A 9,954-nucleotide genomic window follows, 5' to 3' on the forward strand; every position below is an offset into this window, starting at 1 on the left:
ACAAGTCACTTAACTCCAATTGCTTTGAAAAAGAAAGAAAGAAATTAAAAAAAATCAATTTCATCAAAGAGAATAATAATAATGAGATAATTTACCAAAATTTATGGGATGCAGTCAAAGCAATTCTTAGGGGGAATTTTATAGCTCTTAATGCCAAATATGAATAGAGGAAAAAAAAAGAGAGATCAATGAATTGGGCATACAACTAAGAAAAACTTTAGAAAAAGAACAAATTTTAAATTTGGTAATTTGTTTTTAAAAATTACCATTATTAAAAATGAAAAGACTAAATACACTACCAGTGAGGAGGAAATAAAAGTGATAATTAGAAGCTATTTTGCCCAACTGGAAGCCAATAAATATGACAATCTAAGTGAAATGGGTAAATATTTCCAAAAATATGAATTTTTAAAATTAACAGAAGAGGAAATATAATACTTAAATAATCCCATTTTAAAAAGAGAGAGAGATTGAACAAGCCACTCCCTAAGAAATAATCTTCAGGGTCAAATAGATTTATAAGTGAATTCTACCAATCATTTAAAGAATAATTAATTTCAATGCTATTTAAACTATTTGGAAAAATAGGTGAAGAAAAAGTTCTACCAAATTCTGTTTGTTACATGAATGTGGTGCTGATACCTAAACCAGGAAGAGCTAAAACAGAGAAAGAAAATTACAGAACAATATCCCTAATGAAAATTGATGCAAAAAATTTAAATAAAATATTAGCAAAGATTATAGCAATTTATCACTAGGATAATATACTATGACCAATTGGGATTTAAATTAGGAATGGGTCAATATTAACAAAATTATTATCAAAATTATTTGATACTAAGAAATAAGAGTAGTGGAATAAGACACAGTAGTAAATGACTCAAGTAATCTACTTTTTGATAAACCCAAGGATCCCAGCTTTTGGGACAAGAACTTACTATTTGACAAAATTTCTGGAAAAACTAGAAAATAGTATGGCGGACATTAGCATCATAAACCAAGATAAGATTTGAAATGTATACATGACTTAAATGTAAAGTGTAATTCCATAAGCAAATTAGATCTAGGGAGAAGGGAAGAATTTATGACCAAACAAGAGATAGAGAATATTATGAAATGCAAAGCAAATAATTTTAATTACATAAAATTAAAAGTTTTTTTGCACAAATAAAACCATTGGAGCCAAAAGTAAGAGAAAAGTAGGGAAACAATTTTTATAGTCAGTGTATTTGATAAAGTCTAACTTATCAAATATATAAAAAAGTGAATCAAATTTACAAGAATACAAATCATTCCCCAATTGACAAATGGTCAAAGGATATGAACAGGCAGTTTTCAGATGAAGAAATTTAAGTTATGTGTAGTCATTTGAAAAAAATGCTCTAAATCACTATTGATTACAGAAAGATAAAGGAAAACTCTGAGGTACCATCTCACACCTGTTGGCTAATATGATAAAAAAGGAAAATGATAAATGTTGTAGATGTGGGAAAATTGGATCACTAATGCCTTGGTGGAGTTATGAACTGATTCAATTATTCTGAAGAGCAATTTGGAACTTTGCCCAAAGAGCTATAAAACTGTGCATAACCTTTGATCCAGCAATATACCATTACTGGGTCTGTGTCCCAGAGAGATCATTAAAAAAAGAGGAAAGGATCTACATGTACAAAGATATTGTTATGCCACAGTTCTTTTTTATTATCCTGACTCAGTTTCCATAATTATCCTGACTCAGTCCTGCCTCGGTTTCCCTAATTATTTTGCCTCAGTTTATAATTGTTCTGCTCAATCTTGCAAAATCATCCCTCCCTCTTAATCAGAATATTTGATAAGGATAAAAGATATTATATTTTAGAATATCAGAATGCCTCTTCCCATCCCAAGCTATCAGAATATCAGATATTGTCTTATCAAGATGCCTCTCTCCATCTCCAGGGTTCCTCCCCCCATTATGTCATCCCATCTCCAGTGGCTCACCCCATCCTATCAGAGTCCCATTCCCGCTCTCAGAACCCTGACTCTGCCCCTGCCTCAGTCTACCCCGAATCTGAGCCACATGTATATATGTCATTGAGAACTCACATTGTTTGCTAGATTCTTGGAGATGATAGTCTCACTCAGTCCTGGGACCAAACCATGGATCCATTTGGTCCCAGTAAATCTCTCTCTTTTAAATAAATTGTTAAATACTCTCTAATTTCTATCTTGTCTTAGTTTCTCCAGCATTACAATATTTATTGCAGCTTTTTATGGTGGTAAAGAATTGGCAAGTGTGGGGATGCCCATTTTCTTTTATTCTGATTCTTCTTTTACAACATGAATAATGTGGAAATATATTTAAAATATCAGATTGTTTGCTGTCTTGGAGAGGAATGAGGGAAGGAAAGGAAGGAGGGAGAAAAAACTGGAACTCAAAATCTCTTCAAAAGTGAATGTTGAAAATTATCTTTAGGATAGAGCACCAGCCCTGAAGTCAGGAGGACCTGAGTTCAAATTTGGTCTTAGACATTTAATACTTCCTAGCTGTGTGACCCTGGGCAAGTCATTTAACCTCAATTGCCTCAGCAAAAAAAAAAAAAAAAAAGAAAAGAAAAAAAATGTATATATATGAAAAAGTTAAAAAAAAAAAACTAAAAAAACTGCTTCACTCCCTGCTAGTTTAACTTGCGCACTCTTTAGCTGGACAATTTTTCTCTTCCTCCCTTTTCAAATATATAATTTTTATAAACTCTTTCAATTATCAACTCTTAAAAGAGCATTTAGAAAATGGCAACTCTTAATGTGAATAACAGTTGTCTTTAAGGCTAACAATTGCTAAATTCATCAAACTGCCTCTCAGAGCAATACACTCACTCATCCAGACACCATGACATCTAATCAGAGTCCAGCTCTCGGCATGATAGGAGGCTCACTGTTAATAGGATACTATAGCAGTTACAAAATTCCTGCTTTTCCTTCCCAAACCAAAGATGGCAGCAAAGAGTAATAAATGTCTGAATTTATTGCAGGACTTTGCCAATGAGCTCCAACCACTCAGGAATAATTTTTAAGTGCCACATCAAAGTTTTCCAGATTCCCCTGCTGGTCTTCAACTCTTCACTTACCTTTTCTTGTTTTGCTGCCCAGCATGATGTCTGCTACTCTTTCTGGGGAAAACAAAAAACAAAAAAATGAGAGCCTCCTGATACTCAGTGACTCACCTTTCACTTAAAATGTCACAGAGCTTCAAATCCCCCCCTGTCAAATTTATAGTCCTTTCAAAATCCTATCTCCATCACCAAATATTCGTGTGAGTTCCCATTTTCTTAGTTTTACCTTTTTAAATCATATTGATATCTATATGGAAATTAAGAGATTTTCCTATCATGTCTCAGCTCTTGGAAATTCTCCTTGGCGCCTTTGTAACTATGTTTCTTCATAGTCACATTTCTATAGTTGCTAATAAATAAAGATTATTCCTCTGTCTTTTGATCAACAAATATGATATTCTTAACAAATGGCATAAAATATGTCAGAAGGTAATTGTAAAGCAACATGTATCAAAAATTTGCCACAGAATCATATATGATTATACATAAGGTTTTCCTGATGTATCACATATCTTAACTGACAATATTTCTTTCTATTATTCTCTTAGTTTCTAAATTTCTAGTAGTATTATTACCAATATTATATGATGGTTTACTTATGATCCTCTACTAATGAATCTGTTCTCTCTCTATAACTGGTTTACACATACATATATGTGTGTATATACATATGCATGCATCATTGTAAAATGCAATTGCTCCCTCATCATTTCTTGAACTTTTATTCTTCTTTGATTTTCCCCCTTTTTCTTCCTGCCTCCTTATCCCCCCTCTTTTGTTTGAAAAATAGCTAAACCACTGTTTGGTACCAAAGTAAATTAAATCATTGTCATTTGAATTAGAGTCTTCCTCAGTTCTAGAAACTGTTTTTGGATTTACTCCCATAATATCTTTTCAATCACTTGATTTGTGTTTCCACAGAGAATCTCAATTTTAGTGTCTCCAATTCTTATTCTTGAAATGACTTTCAGGTAACATTTGGAGTTCTATACATATTATTTTCAAGTTATTTCTTAAATTCAGATATCTTATAGATAAGAATTTCCAAGATGATTTTCAATTTTTTTCCCCAAATATTTAATGAATAACAAAGTTTTGCATTTTTTTTCTCAAAACTTCATAATTCTATTTCACCCTTTGGAACAAACATTGACTTCAATTTTTCAACACTTTTTCCAAACCAAGTGACAATTCTTCTTTTTTGTGCATATTTATGACCAAGTGGTCCACAATTATAATTGACAATTGTTATTTTCTGAAAATATCTTGATGGATATGTTCTTGCATCAATTAAGGGAGACTTAGTTGAAAGGTCATTTCTATTGTGTTTGGGGTACAGAATAATCAAGGTCCCTGATTCCTAGTTCTGTTCTCAAGATTGATATCTCACATAACAAAACTGTATTTCTCTTATTAATATACCTAATACTTTTATGTTCATCCAAACCACAACTAAGACCAAACATACTTTTTTTGTTCCATTGTTCATCCTGAGCTATTAATCTTCCATCAAAGAGTCTGGATCTTTGTGTCCTTGCTCTCTGGTTATTAACAATTGAATTGGAATGGAATGGAATGGAATGTTCTGTTTTATATCATATCATTCATTCATTTCTTCTTTTGAAATTTTACAATCTGAAGTGATATCTTTCTTGAATTTCTATAACAAGCTGGAAATTGATGTAATAATTTAAGTTTGATGTAATAAAACTGGCATTAAAACTAATTTAATTCAGCTTGTATTTATTATGATCATTTATATTATATTATTATTATTTGGTCCCTTTTTACACCAACCTGAAGAATTATATATACCTATAATTATTGAAAATATACCATGCCTCAGTACCCTTGTCTGTTCTCATGACATCTGTTTCTTTTTTTTGCTTAAAAAAAGTTGAGGCAACAAATGCAAATTTATAATTTACTAATGCAAAAGATTTATCATCTCTTTTCTCTATAGTACGTTTAAAATATTTTACCTATTTTAAGTGTCTCACTTGCATAAGTGTTTTTTTAAATTTCTTTGGACATTCTTGCCAAATTATCTCAAAGACTGCAATTTTTATGCCCTGCATGAGTTATAAACTTTCTAATAATTTCTTTTCTCTGCTTCAGGTACTTTCCAAAATTCTAATGCTTCATTTATATTTCTATAAGTGTCATTTGATCCAGATGATAAAAGATATTGAAGATATTTTAAAAAGCTGTTAGAGACTGTAGGGAATTATGAAGTAATAAAAGATCCAAGGAAAATAAAAATTCTTTGTTTTCTGAAATTATCAAAGGATATAGACTATTAAAAAATTCCTAGTAGAATAAGGATTTCAGGGAGTAAATGGAATATAATTATAAAGCTTATCAAACATTCCATGTTTCCTTTCCAGAGAAAAATTCTAATTTAGGCCTCTAGCTTGTGTGGAGAAACTTCTTAATTTCTATGGCCATTTATTTTGTTTCCAATGGTTTTTCTCCCAATTTAATTCTGATTTTTTTCTCCTAATATTCCTTGATTTTAACTCTATTTAGCACTTCCTTCCTCTTTTTGATAAACTTTATAATCCTCTGTGTGGTTCTATCTGTGTTATTAAGCATTAGTAGCCTAAATATGTTACATCTGGGTTACTCCTTAACCTTCATATTCATTATAGAGACAGAAAATCACATTTTAATATATAATATATTATATATATATATATATATATATGTATACACACACACACACACACACACACACACACACACACACATATATATATATATAAATCAATAATTAAGTAGGCCTTACACTTAGCAATGTACTTGTCTTTTTACTTCCAAGTATGGTTCTTTACTTTCTATATAATAGCCTAGCTGGAGTAGAAATTAGCAAACCACTCTATTATCTCTACAAGAAAACCCCAAATGGGATCACAGAGTCAGACATGACTGAAAGAACTTAACATGAAAATAATAGCCTAGTCTTCCAGGAACAAAGCCCTCTCAATTTCCTTCCCCTATTCCCTGTACCACTCTATAAAGCAATCTGAGGACTTGCAAGTGGACCTCAGTTAGGGACAAATTAGTTCCTGTATTAATTTAGGTTGTGCTGTCCCAATTCATCCAGTGGAAGTGTAGTAGACTTCTAGATTTCTAGAGACTGGGTACTATACTGTCTTTAGGACTTCAGAATTACAATTCTGCTCATATTGTGGGAATCAAAACTTCTCTAAACCAGCTGCTTTCTAACATTACTGGACCAGAACCCACTGAAATGGGGTAACACTGATTTGTTTACCTCAGACTAGCCAGGGTCCCTGGGGCAACTAATCCTCCAAGACTAATTAAAAGTTAAAGTCAATCTAAACATGTTGTTATTATTCACTTGTGTCCAACTCTTCATGACGCCTTTGGGGTTTCTTGGCAAAGACACTGGAGTAATTTGCCCATTTCTTTCTCCAGTTCATTTTACAGATGAATAATTGAGGTAAACAGAGTTAAGTGACTTTCTCAAGATCACACAGCTGGTAGGTATTTGAGGCTGGATTTAAGATCCAGGCACAGCACTATGTCACTGTACCACCCAGCTGATCATGGTAAATAAAGACATAAATACTTTTACTCAAAAGTGGTTATTTCTGAAACCAGGGGACACCGTTGCTCTAAGTTGCTGGGTAATTTTTATAGAGCTGAATTCAGGGGAGAAGATGGTTATTCTAAATCTATCAATCAGGGCATTTACAGGCTTAAGTTGGGAAGTGACTGCTCTTCTAGATATGTCCCAACTTCCTGTGGAGACAGTGCTAGATGCAGTCTTTTTGATTATGGACAAGTCAATTAAACTTTGAGTTTTACTTTTCTTAACTGCAAAATCAATCCATCTGCAAGCATTTTTTAAATTTTGAGATATGACAATTTTATTGAAGATAACTTGTAAAAGTGCATTTTGACTTGTCACATTAAATGCTTTCTTTAAATCAATAAACAACACAATAGAACTTTATATATTCTACACATTTTAGTAATTACTTGAGTAACTCTAAAGATGTAAAACTTTCTGGAAATTTTCCTTAAAAAGCCCATTTTAATTTAGGAATTAAAACTAGAAAAGATACCTGAAATTATATAATTTAAATCTCTTCAGATTTTAAAATTAAAATTTTTTTCTATTATGAATCAAAGAAATATCAATAGAAACAGTCTAATGTACAAGGTGAACAAGAAATATTTCCTATAAAAATAAGGATTTATGTTATTTTTAAGGGCATGTTAAACTTGAAATTTAATGAGGTAGTATAAATTATGTTTATGTTTATTCACTTCTAAACTTTAAGCAAGCGTTTAATATGTACTGGTCACTTTGCCAAAGAAAAAGAAAAGGTAATCCTCACTCTCCTTGCAAGTATATAAATAAATGTATAAAAGATATACAGAGAGAGGGGGCAGCTAGGTGACACAATGGCTAGAACACTGACCCTGGAATCAGAAGGACCTGAGTTAAAATTTGGCCTAACTATGTGACCCTGAGCAAATCACTTCACCCCAATTGTTTTCAAAATAAAAAGATATACAGAGAGGCATTAGAAGTGACAAGGAAAGGTGGAGACTTCTGCAGAAGATTTAAGGAACAACATTGAGCATGAACTATAGAAATATAATCTTTAAAAAGACTGGAAAGGTAGAAGGGCCCATATTGTGAATCATTTTAAATGCCAAAAGGAGGATTGTAAAGGGCTGAAACTCTTGAGATGATGCACTGAGGTTTGGACAACCGAGCACTTAAGGCTAATTTCCGATTGGACCACTATTCTGTGCTGGTTCAATCTTTTGGTGTATACAGAGAATTGTGAGAAGGATTAGAAGGTAGAGTAAGACAAGCCAGAATCATTTTGGCAGTAGAGGAGGAAAAGGAAGGTTGCAGAGATCCTGTGTCCATTCCAATTCACTTCTACCCCTAAAGACCAAGAATAAAGACCAAGGACTTTTGCTTACCCTGACTCTGGCTGATTCTGGGGCATCCGGGGTGCTAACTTGGTCTTCACAGAGGACTTTATATTTGATCCTAGAAGCAAATAGGGGGCCACTGGAGTGTCATAAAATAGAATTCACTAGTTGTAAAGAACCTTAATAAAATTTTCTAGTCTAATGTTCTATTTGGTGCAGATATGTCCTCTGTAATTTCTCTGCCAAAAGGTTATCTAGACTTTGCTTTGTTAATCCATAACTCCTTCTCTGGTCCTCCCCAGGAATCTCCAAAAACTTCTTTTTCCCAATCCTCCTACTGCCAGGATCTTAATTGATCTAGCTTTTAAGAGAAAGCTGGCATGTGGAGTTCAGCTTTGTCCATGGGTCAGAAGGTGGAAGGTGGGTTTTTAGAGGAATCAAGTGCCCTATATGACCCTATGGTAGCTTAAGAACCACATGGCATCCTCTCCCTTCCACTTGATCTTTTTCCCCAGGCTCAGTTTCCCACTTGCCCCCAAGCTTTAGGAGAATAGACAAGGAGGGAATCTCCATATATGTTCTCAAAGCTTTTCCTTTCTTCTGGAGGGATCTAGTCCATCCCAACTTATGCAAGTGGGATTTGATTGAAGGCTCCTTTCCTTTATGAATTTAATAAAAAAAAATTTTTTGTGACTTTGGGCAAGGTATTTTTATTGTCAGGACCTGTATAGCAAAGAGATTACAGTAAATGATCCCTTTTAGCTGATTTTTTTTTTCAAAACATATGCATAGTTTTCAACATGCATCCCTGAAAAACCTTGTGTGGCAAATTTTTTTTCCCTTCCCTTCTCCCCACTGCCTTCCCTAGATAGCAAATAATCTAATATATGTTAAACATGTGCAATTCTTCCATATTTATTTCCATAATTATGCTGCACCAGAAAAATCAAATCAAAAAAGGAAAAAAAATGCTAGCTCTAACTCTTTGAACATGATATTCCTTTTATTTCCAGTTTAGCCTATAAAGTTGGAGACATTCACTCCACAGTCACACCTAGAAATTCATTTGACAAGATGAATAATTTTTTCCTGTGCTTTTCCCTCTCTCTGCTCACTCCTCCTCCTTTCAGAATTAGTCTTTTTTTGTTTTCATTACGTTCTAATAATCTTATTATACCTTATTCTCCCACAAGTAGTCTTTGATCCAATGTCCTAATGACTAAAGATAGCTATAATTTCTTCATCTGAAAATTGTCTGTTCATATCCTTTGACCATTTATCAATTGAGAAATGATTTGAACAAGAAAATTTTATTTACAACATCATAGAAGAGCAGAAATAAACAAACTTTTTGGAACTAATGTGGATATTTAAAAAAATATATATGTAGTTTTGAGGTTATGGCTTATATAAGATCCCATTTTAAAATAATGAGAGTAACAATTAGAACCACTGCTGAGCCCAAAGAACTGAGGTGCTGTGCTCTCTCCCTCTCATCTAAGGCATTACTCTCAGCTCTGGACTAATAAGTTCAGTGATCAGGTTCAGTCTTGGACAAATCTCTTTTATTCAAAATCTTTGGTTTATTATAACTCTACTCCTGGGCTCTGGAGAAAATTTACTTAAAACTTAGATTTACCTCGTGTCTAAGGAACTCCCTAAAGGAGTAAGAATAGGAAGGTTTTCAATGGATCACACATAGGACTATTATCTATTTCCTCTACAGAAAAGAAATGCTTAATACATACATAAGACTCTCAAGCATTCATTGATAGAAAAGCATAACACTTCATTTAGCAACTTGTTTTTCTTTTTTGAAAACTGAATAGAAAAAAAAGACAGAAAATAAAAAGAAGAACAAAATAAAACAAAACAGAATATTGTTGTGTACCCAGCACAACATTAGGGAGGATTCAAAATATATAATAATTTCTACTTC

The sequence above is a fragment of the Sminthopsis crassicaudata genome, chromosome 4 (assembly GCF_048593235.1).
Source record: "Sminthopsis crassicaudata isolate SCR6 chromosome 4, ASM4859323v1, whole genome shotgun sequence".
Lineage (NCBI taxonomy): Eukaryota > Metazoa > Chordata > Mammalia > Dasyuromorphia > Dasyuridae > Sminthopsis > Sminthopsis crassicaudata.